We start from the raw sequence: 26332 nt of genomic DNA on the forward strand, positions 1-26332 counted from the left end.
GAACAAATATTGTTAAAATATCTATACTACCCAAAGCAATGTACATATTTAATGCAATCCCTATCAAAATACCAACAGCATTTTTCACAGAACTAGAACAAACAATCCTAAAATGTGTGTGGAACCACAAAGACTTTGAATAGCCAGGGCAATCTTGAAAAAGGAAAACAAAACTGGAGGTACTACAATTCCAGGCTTCAAGTTATATTCCAAAGCAGTAGTAATCAATATGGTACTGGAATAAAAATAGACACACAGATCAATGGAATAGAATAGAAAACCCAGAAGTAAACCCACAATTATTTGGTCAATTATCCTTGACAGAGGAGAAATAAATATACAATAGGAAAAGGAGTCTCTTCAACAAATGGTGTTGGGGAAACTGGATAGCAGCATGCAAAAGAATGAAACTGGACCACTTTCTTACTGCATACACAAAAATAAACTCTAAGTGTATTAAAGACTTAAGTATGATACCTGAAGCAATAAAATTCCTTGAAAAGAACAGGCAGTAATTTCTCTTACATCTACCATAGCAACATTTTTCTAGATATTTCTCCTAAGCAAGAGAAATAAAAGCAGAAATAAGCTATTGCTACTGCATCAAAGTAAGTTTCCATTCAGGGAAGGAAGCAATCAGCAAAACTAAATGGGAGGAGATACTTGCAAATGACATATCCAATAAAGGGTTAATATCCAAACTATATAAAGAACTTACGCAATTCAACACCCAAAAATAATCCAATTAAAAATATATGAACAGATATATCTCAGAGAAGACATCCAGATGGCCAACAGACATATGAAAAGATGCACAACATCACTAATCTGGGAAATGCAAATCAAAACCATAATGAGCTATCACCTCACACTCGTCAGAATGGCTAAAATCAACAAGAAATAAGTGTTGGCAAAGATGTTGAGAAAAATGAACCCACTTGCCCTGCTGGAGGGAATGCAAACTGATGCAGCCACTGTGGAAAACAGTATGGAGTTTCCTCCTAAAGTTAAAAATAGAGCTACCCTATGTTCTAATAATCACACTACTTGGTATTTACCCCCCAAATACAAAAACACTAAAAGAGTAAAATTCAAAGCGATTCATGCATACCTATTATTATTGAAACGTTATTTATAATAGCTAAATTATGGAAACAGCCTGTGTCCTCTGATAGATGAATGGATAAAGAGGTTGTGTACACACACACACACACACACACACACACACGCACACAGAGGAATATTATTTAGCCATAAAAAGAATGAATCTTTGCCAGTTGCAACAACATGGCTGGAGCTAGAGAGTAGAATGCTAAGAGAAATAAGTCAGTCAGAGAAAGAAAAATACCATATGATCTCACTCATATGTTGAGTTTAAGAAACAAAACAAATGAGTAAAGAGAATAAAAGAGCAAGAGAGATATCAACCAAGAAACAAACTCTTAACTACAGAAAACATACTGATAGTTGGGGTGGAGGGAGGCCAGTGGGGGATGGATGAAATAGGTGTTGGGGATTAAAGAGTATACTTGTCATGAAAGTAAAATAAAATAAAATAAAATAAAATAAAATAAAATAAAATAAAATAGTACTCTATAATAAATTATAAATTATTTATTCATCAAAATAATTTTCTAAAGATCCTGGATTGCCAACACTTGACTAATAAGCTTGGAATTAAGAATAGAAACTAATTAAACTGATTTTCTTGATAAAGAATTAAGTGTATCTGGTTTATTTTACATAAGACCAACTTTATTCCTAGGTCTGCACAGCTGAGGAGGCTTTACTGAATTGAAAGATTGCATAACTCCTCAAATGTCTGGAAAAGGAACCTACACTAAAGATGATGTAAAATCTTCTTCCTCAAAATGTAAGCAAAAAATGTATCTCTGCGTTAGATGTAAAAATATAGGAGAAATCAAAATATGAATGAGATTTTTATTGCTTTAGTTTTAATGATTAGAATTTTGTGCTAGAATTACCAACAGCTGGCCAGAAGACAATAACATCTTCAAAATTTCTATAGCACTTTATTATTTCCAAAGAATTTTCACATAAATCACTTCTAAGCCAGAATTTACTAAAGACAACAGTTAAAAGTTTGGAGGAAGCTTGAAAGTATAGAGTTAGAAGGTTGAAAGTTTAGCACATAGGAAATAGAAAAAGGTTAGTTGAAAACTTATCCTGGCCAATGTGCAAGAAACAGAGGCTTGTTCTCATTGGTCCAGATGGGACTCAGCAGAGGCACTGCCATCCAGGTGTCAAAGGGCAGTGAGAAAACAATGTGGTCTGAAGGCTAGAAAAAGACCAGAGACCCGGCATACACCCAAGGAAGTCAGAGAGGTGAGAAGTGAGTCAAGGTTTGGGAGAAGTCTGAGCCTAGGGATCAGAAAGAATGGACAGTATTACCCAACATGGAATCCATAAAGGTTTTTAGAACTATAAAATCATGATAGTAACGATGATGACAGTGATGATGATGCTGGTCCTCTATGCTAGGTAGCCACACTTACTTTCCACAATAATTTTATGAAAAACATAATATTGGCTTTGTCATTTTACAAAAACCAGCAGCCAAAATCTATACAGGAAGAGATTGGTGATTCTAGTTAAAATCTTTTAACTTGAAGTTTTATACTCATAACCACTACTTTCTTGCTCTTGAGGAGTAAAATAGCCAAGGGACCTGTCTATATCCTTAGGCACAACTGAAATGATTAATAGGACCATCCCTTAATAAGGGAGTAGGTGCAGGGAATCCCTGGGTGACTCGGTGGTTTGGCGCCTGCCTTTGGCCCAGAGCGTGATCCTAGAGTCCCAGGGTTGAGTCCCGTGTCAGGCTCCCTGCGTGGAGCCTGCTTCTTCCTCTGCCTATGTCTCTGTCTCTGTCTCTCTCTCTACCTATCTCTCATGAATAAATAAATAAAATCTTAAAAAAAAAAAATAAGGGAGTAGGTGCAGTTTGATCGCCCAGATTCCAGACACTGCGGAGAAGCAGTCTGAACTCTCTTTGGTGACTGGAAAACACAGGGGTTCTGCAGAAGAAGAGAAAGACTACACATTCTAGGCTATGGATTCCGGCAGGGAGAAACCCTATTCTTTATTTAGGGAGTTTTTCAGAGGCGGAATATGTGCTGTTTTGTGTAAGTAATAGCAGAGGCTTTTATTTAGAGGTGATCTTATCACTGTGCAATGTCAAAGATAAGTTTATTTTCAGCCTTTCCATTATATTCACCTTGCCATTGCCTTTGCTCCCTGTGCAACAAGTACCTCAGCAGTGCCTGGTCCTGCTTTCTTTTCATCCTGCTGGTTTCAACCAAAATGGAAAGGGAACCCTGGGGACATTTTGAGGAGGAATAATAATTTGAGTCTACCTTAAGGAGAACTGAGATAGCCATGTTGAGGTAACAACAATTGAGAAAAACTTACGATAGAGTCTCCCTCCCCCACTCCATGCTTGGGGTGTGAATAGGGGAAACAACTCTCACTGTGAGATGCCATCCCTTGCTGGTATTGCTTGACACCCTTGCTAGCAGTGTGCTAATTTAGTCCCTGCCAAACCTAGGCTTTATTTTTTCTGGATTTCCTCAAATGTAAATTTGAGATAAAGATACATATTTTGCTGGAGCGTTTGGAGGATTAAACATGATTATGTAAGCATTTATCAAGTTCCTCATTCGAAAGAAGCAATGTAAAAAGTGTTTTTTTTTTTTTTTTTTTTTTTTTAAGTGGTGGTAGGTTGAATGCCTCCCTTCTGCCCAGGACATGATCCTGGAGTCCCAGGATCGAGTCCCACATTGGCCTCCCTGTGTGGAGCCTGCTTCTCTCTCTGCCTGTGTCTCTGCCTCTCTCTCTCTCTCTCTCTGTCTCTCATGAATAAATAAATAAAATCTTAAAAAAAAAAAAATAAAGTGGTGGTAGGGGCACCTGGGTGGTTCAGTCAGTTAAGCATCCAGCTGTTGATTTTTGACTCAGGCCATGTTCTCAGGGTCATGGGATCGAGCCCCCCATCAGGCTCTCTCTCCCTCTCCTTCTGCGCCTCCTCCCCACTCTCTCTCTCTCTTTCAAATAAATTAATAAATCTTTAAAAATAAACAAATAAATAAAGTAGTGGTAAATCATACCTTCTTCATGAAATGTCTCTGAACTCAATTTTCTCATTGGTAAAATAAAGATACTAATACGATAGTCTTATTGTGAGAATTATGAGATATATAGGAAAGTGCTTGGGTTATAGGAGGCACATAAGAAGTAAAAGGCATCAATGTAATGGTTTCTGTTGTAGGATCACCCTGCGCAATAAAAGCAATACTGGGCAACATTTCTTGGACGTCATCTGTAATTTTCCTTCTTAGCACCCTCAAAAGTTTATATGTAGGTTCTAACAACATATTAGATGGTAGATCCCTTAACTGAGAAAGTGTGTGTGTGTGTATATATATATATATATATATATATATATATATATATATATATATCTCTCCTAAATGTCTAACTATAGGGGAGTAATTATATAAATTTCAGGGCTTGTCTTTGATAGAACATTCAGAATAATAACTATAAAATACAATGTTAAGCAAAATAACAGTGGATAAAAGCTCTGTACTACAGTGAAGAAAAACATGTATGCACACAGATAAAGTCTGTTAGCTCTGTAAGAGCAGGAACCTGAGTGTGTGTGTGTGTGTGTGTGTGTGTGTGTATGCATGCATATGTGTAAGTATAGGGAAGTGTGCTAGCATATTCACTAGAGTTGTCCATCAAAGCATATGGCACAAGTACTCAAGTACGGAGGGAGGTAAAAAGGAACAAAGAAACATAAAAACAATTGTCTTCAATGAATTAAGGTTGAAATTTTCTTTGAGATTTTTCTCTATTAGTTTACAATGAAAAATTTAGGTGATAAAAATCATAGCCTCCTAGAATACTAGAAATAGTCCTCATTTGGATCACTGCAGTACATATCTCAGTCCTCCCCCACCCCTCGCCATACACACACCTCTCTACCTCAAAGTAACTATTGCCAAGAATTTTATGATTATCTCACACAATTTATTTCTTTATAAATACAAACATGAAGATACACATAGTCTTTTACCACATAACTTGTTTTAATAACATGTAGTATGGCCATCTTTCCATGCCTGTATTTAAAGCTCTATCTTATTCTTTTTTTAACAGTTCCAAAAATAGTCCATACTATGGATTGTCCATAATTTACTTAACCACCCTCCTATTATGGTGATTTCATATTTATAATCAATGCTATAATGAACCCATAACCCATGGAATTGCAGTTAAAGCACTACATTTTATTGATATTGCCAAATTGCTTTTGAGAAGGGCTATTTCCATTGTTTCGCCCATCAATAATAGAGCTAAGTACCTATTTCCTCACATCTTTACCCAAAATGAATATGCTCAATCTCTGCTCAATTTTATCACTCTTCTAGGCAAAAATATCTCATTTTAATTTGCATCTTGAATTAATTGATAAGAATCTAAATATTTTTATTTCACTTAAACTGCTAATTCATATCCCTGGTTCATCTTTCTATTGGATTTTCTTTCATTATTAATGAAGAATGTGTATTTGTTCAAAAGGAGGATTGAAATGCAATCACCAAAGAGCCTTGTTAAATTTATGTCTTTTCCCTGGGAGAAATGAATCATTTACATCTGTGCAGAGAAGAAAAATCCTGAGGGGAGCAGAAAGAATGAGAATTCAGACTTGACAGTTATAGTGAGAGCTAGCTTTGCCCTTATTCCTTCCCCATAAGCAAAGGAAACTTTCTATTCATGAAGCCCAAAAGCAAGAAGTGAAGGATTAGACCGGGCTCTCAGTTTTCCACTGGGGAAGGAAACTTCTTCCAGTGCTTCACAGACTTCAGCTTGAAGGACTATCAGTTCATCCATTCAACAGGTAATTGCTAGCTAATGGGGATACAGCAGGATAAAATAGACATGGTCACTGCCTTCACTGAGCTGATGGTAAACCTGGAGAGAAAAACAACTCATTCTTCTTCCTTTTCTTCAGTGGAGGCTGAGGAATAAGGACAGGGGGATGAATGGGGGGCAAAGGTGGATAGAGATAACTATACAGATTAATAAATTTTGGGAAACTTGTCAGAATGGGGAGGGACAAAAGATTCAGGGCTGGTAAACATGGATTTGGGTTATTATTTTTCAAATATAACAATGAAAAACTCCAACATATTATTCATTTACCAAATTAAGTATTTATTATTAATGATTTAGCAAAGCTAACTGAAAATAGTTCCTGTGGCTTAAGCCTCCCTAGCTCTCCTCACCCCATTCCAGAGAGGTTGATGTTTGCATTCAAGGAATAGACAGTTCTTATAGCAGTATTCATCTATTTAGCTGTATTAACTTGTCAGAAAAATGAATAGATCCTTGGTGCTTTCCATGTTTAAAGAATTAAGCCTATTTCTATCCCTAAAAATGTGAAATGTTTTAAAATGTTTTATAAATTCCCACCTAAAATAAATTTCTTATTTTAAAACTGTGATTTCAGCATGTCAAAACTAAAAGAATAAACTTAGTCTAATCCTCTACTTTTAGACAGAAGAAAGCAAGACTCAAAAAATTTAAGATTTTTCCATTGAAAACATTCTACTGCCTTTCTTTCAAACCTTTTCTTTGAATAAGATAAAAAATGAAGCAAGGAACAAATATAAGTAAAGGGGAAATTGGTACAGAGTTTTGATATCATATATATTCGTGGGTTTTTTTTGTTGTTTTTTTTTTGTTTTTTTTGTTTTGTTTTGTTTTGTTTTAAGAAAGAGAGAGAGAGCCGGGAAAGGGTAGAGGCAGAGGGAGAGAGAATCTTAAGCAGGCAGGCTCCAGGCCAAGCACAAGCACAGCCTGATGTAGAACTCATGACCCTGAGATCATAACCTGAGTCGAAATCAAGAGTCAGATGCTTAATCCACTGAGCCTGGGTACCTTGATGTCATATGTATTCTGGCTGAGCATGTGAGGATTTTATCAGAAGCTACAGAAACCATTTTCTCTTTTTTAGGGCCATCCCAGTGTCTGTTTACTCTTCCTTTGAATCACTACTCCACTACTTCCAGAGTGACTCAGCTCCTCTCACATCCCACAGTAGACCCTGATGAGCTACAGGATCTATTTGGGTGGTAGTTGCTCTGATTTTAAAATAAAGGAAGTTAAAAACAACACTACACACCAAAAGTGAGAGATCTTGACTTGTGGTTTTGTGACTTCTGCCAAACTGTTTAGCTTTTTGACTCTGAAGCTTTCTCTAATGAAAGAGGTATTTGTTTAATATCAATGCTTCTTGAACTGTTATAGTTTCTCAAAGGATAAATTGCAGAGAGAAGTGGAGGCTTGTGGTAATGTTAGATTTTTCAGGCCATGGAGATTAGCAAACTTTCCTTTTGTTTTTATATGATAAAAAATTGGGTACATAAGGCATGTGTTATAATGAAAGAACATAGAGATTGGACGTTGACTTAGGTCAGATGCTGACATTGCTACTTAGAAGCTGTGGTTTGTCTACAAGGTGATAATGTGCACAGTGTTATACCTATCTCAGATTTTTATGAGGATTGTATCTTTTAAAAATTAATGAAAAATATATGAAATAATAGGTGCTCCTCTCTTAGTAAAATTCAAATAACCAAGTTTCAAATGGATGGAATTTTGATGTCTTTATAAAATGGATGTCTTTATAAAAATTCATCTTCCTAAATCTAATTCAGAGACTTTCATGATCATAAAATAATCTATCTTGATTATTCTAGGCCACTTGATTAACACAGAGCAGTCAGTCAAACCAAAGCACACCCAGTGAAGCAGAATGACTTGCCCAATATCACCAGCTAGATAATAGTTAAGTTTGGCCTGAAAACTTTCCTGCCTTTTGTGCAGAGAATACCAATAGCTGCTTCTCAAAGGTGGTGTGTAATAGTCCTTTCCACTGTTTCTAATGAAAATAACCCTTTCAAATGATTTTTCTTAATGTCCTTGACAATCTCTATTTCACCTCCATCTCACTAGCACTACCTTTAGAGTTAGTTGCTACTATACAGTTTGACTAAATATATCTATATAATGACCTTACATAAATTTGTAGCTTAATAACAACAGGACCTATTAATACGTGCATGTGAAAAAGAGCCATGCACATGGGTATGAGACCTAGTGCCCATTTACATGTGTTTTGTTGCATTTTGCTCCCTACAACCCATAAAACAACTTCATATGATCTATATTTGGACTCCTATATGTATTCAGTTCTTCATTTCGTCATTTTTCAGGTCACTGTTTTCTTCTCAAAAAAATCATGAGTTTCTTGAAGGCAGGTAGGGCAGATTCTTGGGAAAAAATATGAATACCAGTGTTGTTCATGTTGCTTTCCCCTCTCCTTCTCTTTAGCTCTCAGGAAACCTCCTGTACATGAGGGTCCCCTCTGCTGTGATGTTCTCTCTGGGCTTTATCCAAATGTGAATCCTCTTTTTACCTCTTTTTCTACTATTATTGCTAAAGAGGTTGTGTAGAACATATAATCCTAACCACTGTGAAGTGAGAAGTGATGTTCTAAAATTTTATTAGTGGAGATACCATGATTTAGGCATATTTTGTTATAATTCTCAGAGATGTTTACATCTTAACTAGGGCAATTCAATTCAATAACCCTTTATTGAAACCTATTCCTAGTCTGTATAGTACTGTTATAGCCTTCCCCATACCATGCCCAACCCCTAGGAAATGCTTAGGAACACAGACAAGGGATCCCTGGGTGGCGCAGCGGTTTGGCGCCTGCCTTTGGCCCAGGGCGCGATCCTGGAGACCCTGGATGGAATCCCACGTCGGGCTCCCTGGTGCATGGAGCCTGCTTCTCCCTCTGCCTGTGTCTCTGCCTCTCTCTCTCTCTCTCTCTCTCTCTGTGACTATCATAAATAAATAAAAATTAAAAAAAATAAAGGAACACAGACAAATAAATGAATTAAATGAATCCTGTGATTGGCATGGTGGTAGAAGCAGCTACATTATAAAGCTGTTAGTTGTGCAGAAGAAGGAGTAATTAAATATAGTTGGTATCATAGAGAGGGCTTAGAATTAATCACGTGAGTAAAATTCCAGACATCAGTGATGGGAAATTGTTACCAAGTTAAACTCTACTTTATTGCCACATCAAAACATTTTGCCAACAAAATGAGGACGTTCATGCCTCTTTTGTCCACCTAAGTTTTCCTTTTGCTTAAGGTATGCTACTTAAAGCAGTGAGTCTCAGTCTCCCCCTAAGTCTTTCCTTACATAGAGCCTGCCACCATCAAGGATTAGCTAGAACCTCACCTCCTCTGATTCAGGTCCCTTCCTTGCCCCTAGGAGAACTGATGGTCTCCCCCTTTAGGCTCTTTGCATACATCCTTTATCAGAGAACTTTGTATGAGCACCATTACCACCCACTTTAATAGTAATAAACCTTTATTTACATTCTATATAGATCTTACAATATACAAAGCACTGTCACATATACCATCACATGTGATCCTAATAGCAGCTCTTTAAGGTAGAAATCGTCTTTGTTTTATAATGAGTATATCTAAAGCTTAGAGAAATTTCCCAAGATAATATACACTGTTTAATAGTAAGCAGATGCCAAAGTTTGGTCTTCTAACACTAATATTCTTTCTGTAATAGAATGATGAGCCCAAATTCTTTATATAGCATCTTACAGATTGAGGAAAATTGTACTGAGTCTAAATGCAGAAAATAATAAGCTGCGTATTTTCAACTCTCTAGTTTCCTTTCTTGTTCTTATAGTTTAAAATTTCTCCTAATCTTTAACATGTCTTGTTAACATCTGTCTCCAATACTATATCTGTTTTATTCTAGAAATAATTTGTGAAGTTAATTTCTGCATAGAAAAAAACTACTTGAATTTTGTTTAAAATCTATTCATAGAGGTTCTTTCTGCATACAGGTAGTGTGCTAGATCACGTGTCTTGATTAACTTGACTTTATACTACTGAGATTATAACTAGACAATTTCCTTCAATAAAGATGTTTGAATATGTTTTCATTCATTAGGGTATAGAGTGTTTTTTTTTCTTTTGCCTCTATATGGAATAATGAAATCATAGAATTTAAAGTAGATTAGAATTTAGATGGCCAACTAGTCTTAAAAAATCATTTAATCGAAAATGGAACCCAGAGAAATTATGAAAGCTAATTAGTGGCAGAAACTTCCCTAGATTGGCTAATAATTATGGAAGGAATGTCTTTATATAGCCAACTTTCCATTTTCCACACAACTATGACTATCACATACTCATTATAATAATTCTTGCTAAAACAGCATTAAGAATTATTATTCAGTGTGCCTCGGTGGCTCAGTTAAGTGCTTGACACTTGACTTTGACTTAGGTCAGGATCTCAGTGTGCGATCAAGCCCCAGATCGGACTCCACACTGGGTATGGAGCCTGCTTAAGATTTTCTTTCTTGGGGCACCTGGGTGCCTCAGTGGCTGAGCATCTGCCTTTGGCTCAGGATGTGCTCCTGGGATCCTGGAATCGAGTCCTACATCAGGATCCCCACAGGGAGCCTGCTTCTCCCTCTGTCTATGACTCTGCCTTTCTCTGTGTGTCTCTCATGAATAAATAAAATCTTAAAAAAAAAAATTCTCCACTCCTTCTCCCTCTGCCTGCCCCCCACTCACACAATAAATACATAAATAATCTTTAAAAGAAAAATGATTGTCTATCTCCCTCTGCCCCTCTTCCCCTTAAAAAAAAAAAGAATTATTAGCAATGGGGTGCTAGGCTTGCTCAGTCTGAAGAGCATGGAACTCTTGATCTTGGAACTACAAGTTGGGTATAGACATTACTAAATAAAATAAGTAAACATTGTAAAAAATATTAGCAGTAAAATAATAAAAAATAATAACAATTGGGGTTTGGGGAGACAGTTCTCCATGGTATTTCTTTCTTCATTTTTTAAAGATTTTATTTATTTGAGAGAAAGAGAACTTGTACTTGCATGGGGTGGAAGAAGGGGAGGTGGAGAGAGAGAAGCCAACTTCCTGCTGAGTGGAGAGCCCAATGCAGGGCTCCATCCCATGATTCTGAGATCATGGCCTGAGCTGAAGGCACACACTTAAAGGACTGAGCCACCAGGCACCCTAAGATTCTTACTTTTTTAAAATAATTTCTACACCAAACGTGGAGCTCAAACTCACAACTGGATATCAAGAGTCACAAGCTCCACCAACTGAACCAGTGAGACACCCCACCCCATGGTATTTTTTCTTTTTTTATTTATTTTTTCAGGAGAGAGAGAGAGAGAGAGAGAGAGAGAGGCAGAGACATAGGCAGAGGGAGAAGCAGGTTCTCCAGAGGGAGTCTGAACTGGGACCCGATCCTGGATCCCGGGATGACACCCCGAGCGGAAGGCAGATGCTCAACCACTGAGCCACCCAGAGGTCCCCTACCCTCCATGGTATTTCTATGCATTTGTTGTGGACTATCTTTGCAAGGTTGTTCCCATAGCAGAAAGCTTCAGAAGTCAGAAATTGGGTTTCCCTACAGGTAAAAGGAAAGATCTGTTCGCTGATCAGAATAAGAAAGATGAGACCTTTCCTTCTTCCTAGAGACATTCTAGAGTAATGAAGATAGTATCTTTCTCTGGAGAGGAGGGGCATGAGGCTGATTTGACAGTAACCCTTATATAAGAACCGTTATATACCCAATCCTTATATATATTGACAACACTTATATACTTCTTCTGAGAGTTCCTCAACTGTGATATAGATCCAGGTGTGAACAGTATTTATCTGGGCCCACCCCTTTATTGCCCCCTTCTTCTTTTAGTATTATTAAATAAATTATAACAAATATTTTCTCATATTATTATGAAATCTTCATAAGCAGACTTTTTTTAGCTACGTATATTTCCTAATATGCACACACCATACTTTTGCTCATTCCTTTAGCATTAGATAGTTTAGAGTTAGTTATTTATGATTTTTCTTAATTACAAATTCTCTATTACTTTAGTGAATATCTTTTTCCTTATTTTTTATGTATTTCATATGATTTTTAATAAGATAGATAGCCAGATGTGAGATTGTTGAGTCAAAGGCTAGAAATTTTTTTTGACATTCTTATATCACATTACTAAAATGCCTTCTAAAGAGTTAAACCAATTTATGTTCTCACTAGTCATGTCACAGTGTGTTTTCATAATTACTATTTTTCACTTTCTCCCCCTTTGTGTTTGCTGTTCTGAACTTTGCACACTTCCTCAAATTCCCCCAGCCTTTACATATGTTCTTCCCTCTACTTAGAATGCTATTAACATATAAAACCCTTGCTCTGCAGACTTCAGTTTAAATCTCATTTTCCTCAGAGAATTCTTCCCTGACTTCCCAAACTACCATATATTGCCATTACCTCTAAATACTTACCTTTGTGGTACTCATCCTCATGTGTCATTATTTTATTCCTGGCTTAAATTTAAGCTCTGTAAAAGCAGGGATCTCATTTGGTATGTTCCTCACTGAACCTCTGGTGCTAGAACAGAGCTTGACCCAGTAAACAATAAGTACTACTTGAATGAATTCATCTTTTTAAAAATATTTTTCAAAATTCATAACAACAAAGTAAGATTGGTAGGGCAGCTGTTCCTAATTTGACAAAGGAAGAATCACAGGGATAGTTTGAATTGATCTCCTCAAACTCCCCAAGTGAGTTAGTGGCAGTGATATAATTATAACCCAGCTTTCCTGGCCCTTAGAAGATACTTTTTTTTTTTTTTTAATACAGTCAATGCATTGGTAAAATTTTGATTATTTTATTTATTTTTATTTATTTATGATAGTCACACAGAGAGAGAGAGAGGCAGAGACATAGGCAGAGGGAGAAGCAGGCTCCATGCACCGGGAGCCCAACGTGGGATTCGATCCCGGGTCTCCAGGATCGTGCCCTGGGCCAAAGGCAGGAGCTAAACCACTGCGCCACCCAGGGATCCCTTGATTATTTTTATTATTAAAAATAACATTCATTCAAATTGGTTTCTTCATTAGGAATAATTATAGCAATTCTCTAAATATATTATTTTCTCTCTCTAGAGATATAATACCCCTAAATCACTTAATTCCTATTAATGGATTCAGTTGAACTGAATCAGAAATGATATGAAGTTGTTTTTCTAATCTTTAGGGAGCCATGTTGAGCTTCATATTGTACAGAAAATTAAATAGTTTTGTTTTAACTTTCAGACATGTCATGTGAGTCATGTGCAGATGAATTTCTTCGTTACCTCTTGCAATTATGCAATAGGCCTATTGACTAAACTTAAGTATTTAAAAATATATCAATAAGGAAATTCAAACATATCCCAAGAATTCTTATTTATTCTTATTTATTCAGGTTCTAAACAACTAGAAAATTCAAATTGTGGTAATGTATCTGTATCCTATTTTATAAGAAGAGGCTAATGATAAATAAGTTCATATGTGAAATTTACTTTTTAAAAAAATATATTTTATTTATATATTCATGAGAGCTCCCATGGGGAGCCTGATGCAGGACTCAATCCCAGGACCTGGGGATTATGCCCTGAGCCAAAGGCAGATGCTCAACCACTGAGCCACCCAGGCTGCTATTACCCAGAATGACAATTTTTGACAGTAAAATAACTGGCAGTTTTACTTGTAAGGTTAATATTACTTGGTGATCCGAAGTGGGATCCGTAGAAGACCTCCGACAACTCCAAGGCTAGACAGCAAACAGGTGACGGTGCGCTTACTGCTTTCTCACTGACCTTGGAGTTGGAGGGTAAGTTTTCTCCTGAGTTTAGAGCTCCATGCTTTTTGTTTGAGCTCTTCAGGCTTTGTTTGGGTCTATTTTTAAGGTCTTGGTTTTTGTTTCTGTTTTTATCTCAGAGTAATCGTTTGGCCTTTGGTCTAACTCCTTTTCAGAATCAGATTGTTCCTGATGGAACCATGCTGGCCTTTGGTCTGTCTTGTTTTAAGAATCAGACTGTTCCTGATAGAACTATCAGGTGGGAAATGTATAAGCCTTCACTCCCACTGTTTGGGATCAGACTCTTCTGGTCGGGACTGGGCTTATTGGAACTGTGCTAGCCTCCAGTCCAATTTCAGTTTGGGAACAGACCGTTCCTACTGAAACTGTGCTAGCATTCAGTCTGACTCCTTTTTGGAACCAGACTGTTTCGGTTGGAATTATGCCAGTCTTTGGTCCACTTTCTTCGGAACTGGGCTATTCATTCCTATTGGAACTGTTATGGCATTTGGTCTGATTCCTTCTGGAACCAGGCTGTTCCTATTGAAACTAGTATTTAGGAATTTTTGTCTTTTCTTCAGAAAAACTTCTAAAAAATGGGATCCCAGTCACCAAGTGCTTTGAGGGTGCCCCCCCCCCCAACTCAGACATGGGCTGGTTACATGTCTAAAACTATGGTCCCTCCTCATGTGAATTTCTCACTACGTGGACTGACTTAGCCTAAAGCAATTTAGAACTTTAGCAGCCATTATGGGGAACTTTAGACCTCCCCAAACTTATTCTATTCAAAATTAAATTAGAAAGCTGTGGTTCCTGGGGAGTGGGGTGGGGCGGGGGGGGGGAGGCTTGGAGAAAATACAACTGAATGGAATGCCTGTTTTTAAATGGTACCTTGATACTTCCCAATGGTTTCAGGATTCTAGTTGCATCTTTGCAAAATAATATTTGTATATTAACTGAGGCAAACCATTGGAGTAAGTCAAAATGATTTCTGGGGCCTCTTTTTCCACCACCACCATCTTCTCTGTCTGTAGGCACATGGCAGTCATCTTGTCCTCAAGCTCCACAACCAGCACCACTTTTCTCTATTCTCTCCACTGAACTTCTCTTTTCTTCTGAATCTCTCCCACTCATTCCTCTTTTGAATCTACTGAAACTTGCCTCTTTAAGTCTTCTGAAGATCTAAATAAACCTAAGTTTCTTATGTTCCCTAGATTAAAGCTAAATTGCAAATCACAGTTAGAGTTCCTTTAAATGACTGGGAACTCATATAAGTTTGCTGAAGGATTTAGCATAGTTATTGAAATTTAGCAATCTAGTTTCTCAGATTTATATAAATTATTTTTTTAATGAGAAAATCTTTAATTTTTTGTTTAAATTCAATTTGTCAACATATAGTATAAAACCCAGTGATCATCCCAAGTGCCCTCCTTAGTGCCCATCACTCAGTTACCCCATCCCCTCACTCACTTCCCCTTCCCCAACCCGTTGTTTGTTTCTCAGAGTTAGGAGTCTCTCATGGTTTGTCTCCCTCTCTAATTTTTCCCCACTCAGTTTCCTTCCTTTCCCTTAAAATCCTTTTCACTTTTTCTTATATTTCACGTAGGAGTGAAACCATATGATGATTGTCCTTCTCCAATTAGCCTATTTCACTCAGCATAATATCCTCCAGTTCCAACCACATCAAAGCAAATGGTGTGTATTCATCCTTTCTGATGGTTGAGTAATATTCTTTGTATATATACCACATTTTCTTTATCCATTCATCTATCGAAGGACATCATGGCTCCTTCCACAGTTTGGCTATTGGTTTATATCAGTTAGTCTGCATAGACCCTTTGGTGAGGATCAAGCTGAACATTATATGAAACTATCCAGAAGGGACCATCCTGAAAGGGGTTTAAAGAAACAAACTCTTAAGTTTAAGGCAACATGCTGGAAAACTCAATGGAAATCTCCACTGAGCTATTATCAACAGGTTTTTATTTCTCTTTTTTTTTTTAATTTTTATTTATTTATGATAGTCACAGAGAGAGAGAGAGAGAGAGAGAGGCAGAGACGTAGGCAGAGGGAGAAGCAGGCTCTATGCACCGGGAGCCTGACGTGGGATTCGATCCCGGGTCTCCAGGATCGCGCCCTGGGCCAAAGGCAGGCACCAAACCGCTGCGCCACCCAGGGATCCCTCAACAGGTTTTTCTAAATCCTGTTGATAGGAACAAAATTCAGGCTTACATACTGAAGCTTGTGAAACTTATTCATGACTATTACAGTCAACTTCAAATTGTCTTTTAAGAATATCTGATCTTCTTTTGGATATTGAATTTACCTGCTAGTGTATAATTCTGTTTATTAATGAGCTGAGCTAGAATTGTTCCCTCTTAGTCAGAAGGACCAGGATGCAATGGGAAATTGCCCACTCCAGATTTAATATGGCAAACCTGTTACTTGAATCCTAGATGAGCCACCTAAATAAACCTCCAAATCTTCTAGTTTCTGCTATTATTCCAAAGAGGCAGGGCATTGAAAAAAGGATTGTTACAAATTTAAGTGTTCCAGGTACCTTCTAACCAGCCTTTCTAGGGTTCTCCTAATTTCTAATGGTGGGGCTTTGAGGAACTGCTCTCAGGAACTCCACTGGGAACTGAGAAACGTTTCCCAATTCTCTCTCTTAATGAGCTTGGAGAGAAACCACTCCTTAGATTGGGAATGAGTCTCTGTCCATATTGACACTGGAGCTACACTGTCAGTGCTTAACCCCATAGCTATAATGCGACCCCTGTCTTGGAGTACTAAAACAGTTCAAATAGTGGGAATCTAATCAACTTCAACAGACCCTTGTCTCTGAATCTATTTCCTTTGTCTAGGCCTTTTGAGAGCTACCCATCCTTTTTCTCCTAAGTTCCTCCACCCCTGTCTATTTATTGATGTGAGATTTCTTAGAAGAGTATCATGCAGAATTTCTCCCAAAAGGGGGAAATAATTATATAATTTGAGAGTAGTCATCAAAATAGCCAACGAGGGGAATTATTTTTTTAATTATTTTTTTATTTTATTATTTTTATTTTTTTTTCAACTAGGGGAATTAAATGATCATTTGACATCTTTCTCTGAGATGCTATAGTTGAATCTGAGGACAATAATCAATTAAGGGCAAAATCTTTGATTGATGTTGGCAGAAAGCACAGTGCACCTCCCATCAATATTCAAATAGATCCTCCAAAGTCTCTTTCCATAATTAATCAATACCATGTAAATAAAGAGGCCCTCCAGAGCATCAAGCCCATAACAGAAGATTATAAGATCCAGGACCTCAATATCCCTTGCACTAGCCCGTCTAACACCCTTATTTTACCTGTGAGAAAAACCAAATGACTGAAGATAAAGGTTTGTGCAGGACCTCTGAGCAATAAATGACCCTGTTATCCCTAGGCACCCTGTTGTTCCTAACCCCCACCTCCTACTAACATCCATTCCCACTGAAAGCAGATTTGTCACTGTAATTGATCTAGGCAGTGCATTTTTAGTATTCCAGTTGAGAAGGATATCTTTCTGCTTTCACCTGAGAAGAACAGAAATACACCTGGACAGTAAGTAATGGCCTATGGTTACAGACAGAGTCCTTCTTACTTTTCACAAACCTTAAAAACTGATTTGGATGATACATAGTTTTCTATAGACTCTACCTTGCTTTAATATATAGATGATTTGCTCCCCTCCCCTCTTTTTCAAACCTCTTCAAGGAAGACAGCATGTACTGTTTGCCCTTAAAGGGACATAAAGTCTCCAAAGAAAAATTACAGTTTGCTCAAACTCAGCATAGATACTTAAGGTGTCTGAACTCAAAATAAGGACTACATTTGGACCCAGACAGAAACCCTCATGACTGCTTAATAGACATTACTTTTTGACTCCCTTTGACAATTTACAGGGAAACTCCTCTAACTGATGCAGATTTTTCATGCTTTACTGATGCTTCTTATTTAAAGAGCAAAAATGGTAAAAATTGTACTGAGTGTGCTACTGCAACTCTTTTGAAGTCATTGGGGTAGCTCCTTTACCTTTGGCACTTTAGCCCAAAAAGCTGAACTATACATCCAAGGGTAAAATAACAAACATTTATACTGGTCGTTGGTATGCCTTTGGGGTAGCTCCTGACATTGGAGTATTAGGGAAACAGCAAGATGCCCTCACCTCCAAGGAGGATAAAATTCAAAATGGCTTCTATAACCAAAATACATTCGATGCCATATTCTTATTGGCTTCTCTAGTTATTAAGGTTCTCAGGCCTTCCTTGGAGACCTAATCCATCTCACTGATATTTTCACCAAAAATGCTCCTGTCAAGGAAACCAGTAGCCAAACTTCTGTCATGGCCCAAATAGATCTTTCCCAAATGAGAATTTGGAAAAATTGACAAGAGACATTGAACAATAGGCCCCAGAGAGAGAGAAACAGTATTGGCAATCTAGTGACTGTTGGCTCAATAAAAAGAGGGAATTTGGGTTTGGACCAAATAACAATCCAGACCTATCAGGAATTCTAAAATTCACACTGCTTTCCACTGTACATACATTAAACCATTGTTCTACTGAAAAATTATAGTGCTTATGAATCAATATTGGTGGAGAAATATTAAGACCACAAAAAGTGCCTATCCGGCTTGTCCCACTTAATCAGAATATAAACTTGGGAAACCTATCTGTACCACTTGTGGACATTTTAAATTAATTAATGGATCATTTGAAGTTTGGTAAATGGATTTCATACACCTCTCCCAATATCATGGATTTAAATATGTTTTAGGTATGGTTTATGTTTCTTCACTGGACCAAAGCTTCCCCCTGTAGACAGATCAACACTTCCTGTGGCTAAAGTTCTGTTTGAAAAAATTATTCTTACCCAAGAAATGCCTCTCAAAGAATAGTGAGTGGGGAACTCATTTTACCAGTCAAGTTCTTCAAGAAATCTGTGCTATTTGGCCAGTTTTTAGAATACTTCCATCATGCATAACATCCTTAATCCTTAGAGTTGGTTGCACTCATTAACGACACTATTAAGACTCAACTGGCAAAATTTGTAGAGACTGTCCAGATACCTTGGCCAAAAGTGTTGCCATTAGTCCTTAATTTCAGATCCATGCCCTTGGGAACCCATAGACTTTCACCCTTTGAGATAGTCACCGGGCATCCAATGCATTTGGCCCCTGCCTCCTTTGGCCCACAGTTGATAAAAGGAGATACACTTCAACAGTGCAAAGGCCTCATTCTTTCTATTAAAAATAACCATGCTTTGGTAGAGCAATCTTTTCACAGTGCCAAGAGACAATGTCCTTAAGTATCATACCTGGCAACCTGAAGTATCATCTATTGGAATAGACACCTCCAGAAAGATTGTCTTCAACCTCTTTGAAAAACACCCTTCTGAGGAACTGCTAACCAACCCTTGTGCCTCTAAACTCCAGGAAATAGACTCTTGGGTTCATGTGACACATCTAAAGAAAGCACCAAACCCTGACTAGAGCTGCACACTAGCTGGTGACCTGAAAGTAGAGATTTCCTGGAATTGAAGCAGTTGACATCCGACGAGAGAGCTTTCCCAAAATGTCCATACCAGGCCTGTATACCTTTTTATCACCGTGACTGATTCTGTTTGTTTGAAAGATAAGACCCTTGTCTGTGTTTCTCAAACCCTTATGAAAGGGGGAAACCTCTTCTTTTGAAATAGCCTCAGTCATGATCCCGAGATAAGCTAAATTTTTACTTGCTTTTTATGAAGGGTTAAAATGTTCAGAACTCACAAAAGCCTTCTTTTATCTGAAATATTAACTGACTTTGGATTCTTACCCAAATTCACGGTCTCTGAATTTGCAACCTTACATGCTGTATTGTCAATAACACCTTTGGTTCCAAATAGTCCTTGTTCTGAGAAAACAATACCATTTGACTTTTTGTAAAGATTTATTTATTTAGAGTGAGACTGTGCATACATGCATATAAGAGCATGAGCGTGGGGAGGGGCAGAGGGAAAGAGAGAACTCAAGCAGATTCTGTGCAGAGCTGGACACCCGGCTTGACCTCACAACCCTGAGAATATGACCTGAGCCCAAATCAAGATTCAGATGCTTAATTGACTGAGCCATCTAGGCACCCCTGAGATAACAATACCGTTTAAAAAGATTCTTTGAAGTTTTGCTTTTTTGCAGAAAGGTTTATCAGCTACTGCTTTATGTTTATATCTACACTGTATCTTACCAAATGCACTACGTTAATTATTTCGGTGTGCTCCTACTGTACCCACTCATCTGCTTTCGTGGTTGCTTTAAACAGTCTTCCAGAAAAAGAGACCCCAGATTTGCCTTCATAAGGAGAAACTTTATCCTCAAAATTTGAATATGTGCCAATAGATATTTGAGCTGGCTACTTGCAGACCTAGAATGCTGATTTAGAACCATCATACCATTTGGAATTATCTTACTTCTGTTTTGTATAATGAGTGTAAGTTTTGTATTTTGTTGACTTCTGAACTTCCTTTGGAAGGAAGGAAAGAAGGAAGGAAGGAAGGAAGGAAGGAAGGAAGGAAGGAGTAATAAGGTGGGGCTACATCAAGGCTTCAATATAATCTCCAATACCTACAACCTTGAGAAGATGCAGACTTTAGATTGGAAGTGCTTCAGAGTTTCTCCCTCCTAACCTTTCTGGTTACTCAAATGAGGCCTTAAGTGGTTTCCAGTTACTAAGCACTTTCCCTCTCACAGAGAGCATGACAACTAGAAAAGGTCCTTCCTGGCACTGAAGGGCAAACTCATTAAATATAAGAACCTAACTATTAATCAGCAATGCTTTCAAAGGAAGATCTTGATCAAAAGGGGGAAATGTGAAAAATAATTCAGGGAAGCCTCATCAAAATAGAGTAGGGAGGTTTGGCAGAGGAGCTCTCACCCTGCCACTCTTCATCAATTGTAAATTCAACAGGAAGATAGGGACCTTGTTCATGGATACTACTTTACTATCGCAGCAGGAAGAAGTAAGTCTTACCTACTCTCCTGGCAACATCTCAGCCAATGAGACACAGCCCCAATTCAGCCAATGAGAATCCACTAGACTTCCAGTTCCCAGTTTACTCCAGTGGACTTTTTATTTATCACCGCTTTCTCAACTTCCTGCTTCTCCCTGTAGAAGAGCATACCTCTCCTTTGTTCTGCAGATTTGACTTTGGGTTTTGCCATAGCTTGCTTGTCTCAGATTGCAGTTCTCTGTTATTCCCAAATAAACTCATCTTTTGTTGGTAAAGTAACTGAGTTTTATTTTGAAGGTTAACAAAAGCAAATAAAAACCTTGCCTGGAACAATCTTTTTCTTTTGCTAATAATTTTCTTGACCCACCCTCCTTTATAAAAACCTTCCATTTGGGCAGCCCCGGGTGGCTTAGCAGTTTAGTGCCGCCTTCAGCCCAGGGCCCGGGATTGAGTCCCACGTCAGGCTCCCTGCATGGAGCCTGCTTCTCCCTCTGCCTGTGCCTGTGCCTCTGTGTGTGTGTGTGTGTGTGTGTGTGTGTGTGTGTGTGTGTCTCATGAATAAATAAATAAAATCTTAAAAAAAAATACTGTATGTTAGCTAACTGGAATTAAAACGAAAACTTAAAAAATAAAATAATATCCATTGAATGCTTCATTAAGAAAACAAACCAAAGGTGATGGGAAGCAAAACATACAATTTTGAAGGTGGTAAAAAATTTTAAAACAAATAGAGTGCTCTTAAAATTCATTATGGAGGAGGGAAATACCCGAGAAAGCTGAGAAAAATATGAAAAAGAAAAATAAGGATCTAACTTGCTTTAAAGTCAATCAGTAAGACAAAACAACATAAAACAAAGGATTCCAATATTTATGGCAATTGAATATATTCAAACTTGGTGTTTAAATTTAGAGGGAAATGGGATCCCTGGATAGCTCAGCGGTTTAGCCCTGTCCTGGAGTCCCGGGATGGAGTCCTGCATTGGGCTCCCTGCATGGAGCCTGCTTCTCCCTCTACCTGTGTCTCTGCTTCTCTCTCTCTCTCTCTCTGTGTGTCTCTCAATTAATAAATAAAGTCTTAAAAAATAAATTTAGAGGGAAATAAGGTTTAATAAATGGTGTTGGTACCATTACTTGAATGAAAAGACAATTGAACCCATGTATCACACAATATACAAAAATGAAAATGGACATAGGTGCTTCAGAGATACAAAGTTAAATTTAAATAATGATTTTAAATATTTCAGCCAATTTAAGACAGCTTAAAATATATAAATTTAAAACAATTTAAAAGATTTATAATAACTCATTGAGGAGAGGAGATTTGCAAGAAGCAGGCAAGGCAGAAGTGAGGAAGAATTCTCTGATGTTGCTGATGCAACTGAATTAACATGAGTCTGCTCCTTGAGGAGTCACAGAAACTAAGCCAGGTGGGATTGCCACACAAAGGAAACTTTATTTGTAGCAAATAAGGAGATCACAGGGAATAACTTCCAATACCATGACACCACATGAATGGGTTCCTTTTACTTAGGATTAGGATGGATAGTTAAAACAAGGAGCCTTGTCATCTTACGTACAGGTATGCATAAAGTGCTGCATATGTCTTAAGGAAACGTGCCTACACATACATTGTGTGTTATGTGAGTGAGACTTGTGTTCCTCCTTGGGTGGATATTTTAGTATTATAATGAGGTAAAGGTAACTGCTGGGCATGCCATAGGTCACTTCATCGTCCTTCTGAGCAGGTGTAAGTTGAGGGTTGAACTCAAACTGCTCTGGGTGGTTGGGGCCTCCAGAGCTCTTCATAAGGGTGGTCATTATTGCTTGAGGGGTAGTTTTGGTTTCCATCATGGGATGCTATGCCTATCAGGTTTATTGTCTGAGTTAAGAGATAAGCTGCAAAAAGAGCTTAAGGAAAAATGTGGGACAGGGTCAGTGTGTACAAGCAGATGGGCAGTGAAGTTCAGATCTTAGAGTCTAACTGATGACACTGGGAGAAGTGCTATATGCAGCGCTGTTTTGGACTCTTAATCTTGCAATATCTATTTGACCTAGCAATTAGCAGCTGTAGGAAGGATATATGTTCAAAAACTTCTTATTGCGGGCAGCCCGGGTGGCTCAGCAGTTTAGCACCTGCCCTTGGCCTGGAGTCCCAGGATTGAGTCTCGCATGGTGCTCCCTCTGTGGAGCCTGCTTCTCCCTCTGCTGTGTCTCTGCCTCTCTCTCCCTGTGTCTCTCATGAATAAATAAGTAAAATCTTTTTTAAAAACCTTTTTTGGCTGGCAAAAAAGTAATAGTGTTAAAATACCTAGAAACAACTAAAATGCCCATTAAATAACAGCTACATAGATTTGTTAAATGCCTTAAGTACCATGCATCTATTTTCCTTAAACAAATTCAAATTTTTGATGTGAAGAGATATCTGTAGTTTATTTTTAAGAATGAAAAAAAATTGAGACAGATCGTGAGCACACTGAGGCCAACTCAAGGGCTCAAGAATGAAAATATTTTATTAAAAGTGAAATTAGATCAAGGAGAAATGATCCATACTCACATAGTACTTCTATAGTGCTTATTCCGTGATAGCATTATTAAAAGCATTTCACATGTTCACTCAAAACTTTACTACAACCCTATGATGTAGGTACTATTACTACCTAAGTTTTACTAATTTGGAAACTGAATCAGAGAAGATAAATAGCTTCTTGAAAGTCACACAGATAATTAGAAGTGGTACCAGGATTCAAACCATGGCATCCACGATCTAGAATCCGTGCCCTTATACATTATGTGTCCTGCATTATGTGCATGTTTGTAAATGGCTAGTAAGTTTAGTAAAAGATCTGGAAGGATATGCACCAGGATATGAACACAGATTACCTTGCTTAGCAGGGTGAGAATGGGAAGGAAAAGGAAGAGGGGTGGGAAGGAGGAAAAAAACGTTGTAGCACAATGGCAAATGTAGTTGGCATAAGTTTAAATAAAATTTATTGAATTTTATGTCTCATCATATACTAGCATAAATATAGTTAAGTATAAGGGACAAAAATCAGCAGTATTAACTGAAGGAGAACAAAATATACCTCCTCAAAATATGCCTCTTTGGCATCTCGATTATTTTAAGCCAGTCATTTTTAAGAAACAGCAGACAACAGGTGAAGCTCTGAAAACCTATTGGAAGTCAGAAGAGACATTAGCAAGGGAAATATCCATTTGTCAGGGTGTCACCCTCACTGTATCTGCACGATGAGAATAACTCTAAATCTCTGAAAACTGTTATCAGTGGAGAAGGCATAGACTTAACTCCGCATAACCACCTTACTCATACTTACTATGCTTTTCCTGGTAACCTCATTTCATTGACTCCCCACCATGAATATCTTTTGTCTTTAGCTGAATGAATATGGTATTTAAAGTGATGTCTTGACCATTTTTGGAGAGTTACTCAGTTTTCCTGGTGTTACGGAACTCAAACTTGTCTGCACAGTAGGCTTGCGCAGTAGGCTTACTGAGACAACAGTCTTGAAGCAAAGAAAGCTTTACTATCGGGGCAGCTCAAGAAGCAGGCAGAGGCTCATTCCCAAAGCTGCCTGTCCTGTTGAGCCTAGGGACAGCTTATATATGTTTGCAAAGGAAGTGAATACATGAGAAGAGGGTGAGGGGTTTCTTGAAACCTGGAGGAGGAATGGGGGAGCTTGAAACAATCTGGAGGTATACATTCTTCCAGACAATGAGGTAACTTTTGGGACCTGGTACACCAAGTACATCACATAATTTCAAAACAAATGTCACCGTCAGATCCCCATCATGTTTCTACAATCAGTGGGTAAACACAGAGTAGGAGTGGAAAAGGCAAAATTAATGATTGATAAGAGGTGCATAAAACATAATTAAGTAGGGAACAAAACAAAATGTGGAGCTAAGGGTTTTTTGTTGTTGTTGTTGTTGTTTTTAAAGATTTTAGTCATTTATTTGAGAGAGGAGGGGAGAGAGCACAGCAGGAGAGGGAGAGGGAGAAGCAAACTCCCTGCTGGTAGAGAGCCCAATGTGGGGCTTGATCCGGTGGCCCTGAGATCATGACCTGAGCTGAAGACAGTCGCCTAACAATTGAGCCACCCAGGCTCCCCTGGAGCTAAGGTAATAATGCAACTACTACAACTATAATTCTGCTTATGTGTTCATAGCAGGCCCAGGAACCAGGTGCCTCACTGGGTCTCTCCCATTTATCCAGCAGAGATACATGTTATGAAACTTCTGTTTTTCTCCCGTTAATCTGTGTTATATCAATTTAATTATTAAACTATCCAAAGAACATAGAAGGGAAGAAGGGAGAAGTTTTCTGCTCCTACAGAACAAATAAAAATAATGATAAATTTGAGATCCTTTTTCTTCAGAGTTGTTACATTAATTATATCCACATTAAAGTTATTTATATATTTAACTGTATCTATTATTTATATATACATATATATTTAAATTCTAAGGGTATTAAATGTTTAAAAAGAGGAATGTATAAATCAGCTTAATCTTGTCAACTTAAATAATAAAAAGTAACAAAAAATAATAAGTCAATTTATTTTCAACTTATTAAAATGAAATATTGTAATATTCCCATATCATTAGTTGGGTGAGTTATCTGATTCTTGGAAAAGTGATATTCTTTCTTTATTTGCAGAAATGGATAGTCTTGACCTTGAAACCTGTCATCCTGGTCTGGTTTTGTTCTTCATGCCAAAACTCTAGTTTTGCTATTTTAGAATTCACCTTGGTTGATATCATGTTTCCTTGTCAATGATAACGTATAAAAAGATGGGAATGCAAATCAAGATACAAAAATTTGAAAATAAATGCTGAGATAGGGGTTAGTCTTCCTATTCCCCAACACATGTTTATAACTTCACTTCAGGATAGCAAGCCAAACATTTGTGGGGCAGTCCATGGTCAACTTCCAAACTAATCCACACAGGTATATTGATTTAAAATGCCAGATGTTGCTGAGGCTTTCAGGTTGGTCCTTTATACTACTTGAATTTCTCTGAAAGTGAATAGTATATGAAGTGAGATATACAAAATGTATCATCATGGCACAAACATTTGCTACAGACATAAATGAAACTCTGCTTCCAATCAACCTGATTCTTAAAGCTGGAGAGTAAAGAATTTCAATCAACATTTAATAAGTACTTTCTTAAAGATTTCATATATCTATTTATTTGAGAGAGAGAGGGGGGTGAGTGCATGCATAGGAGCCAGGGGTGGGAGTGGGGGTAGGGGATGGATGGGGCAGAAGGAAAGGGAGAAGCAGATTCCCTGCAGAGCTGAGCAGGGAGTCCCAGGTGGGGCTCTCTACCAGGACCTCAAGATCATGACCTGAGCTGAAGGCAGTCGCTTAACCAACTGAGCCACCAAGGTGCCCCAACATTTAATAAGTATTTATTAAACACTGAAAATTAATTAAGGGAAACCTCACTAAGATGGAGTCTAGAGATTTGGCAGTAGGATCTCTCATGCCCTACCACTAG

The sequence above is a fragment of the Canis lupus genome, chromosome 21 (assembly GCF_011100685.1).
Source record: "Canis lupus familiaris isolate Mischka breed German Shepherd chromosome 21, alternate assembly UU_Cfam_GSD_1.0, whole genome shotgun sequence".
Lineage (NCBI taxonomy): Eukaryota > Metazoa > Chordata > Mammalia > Carnivora > Canidae > Canis > Canis lupus.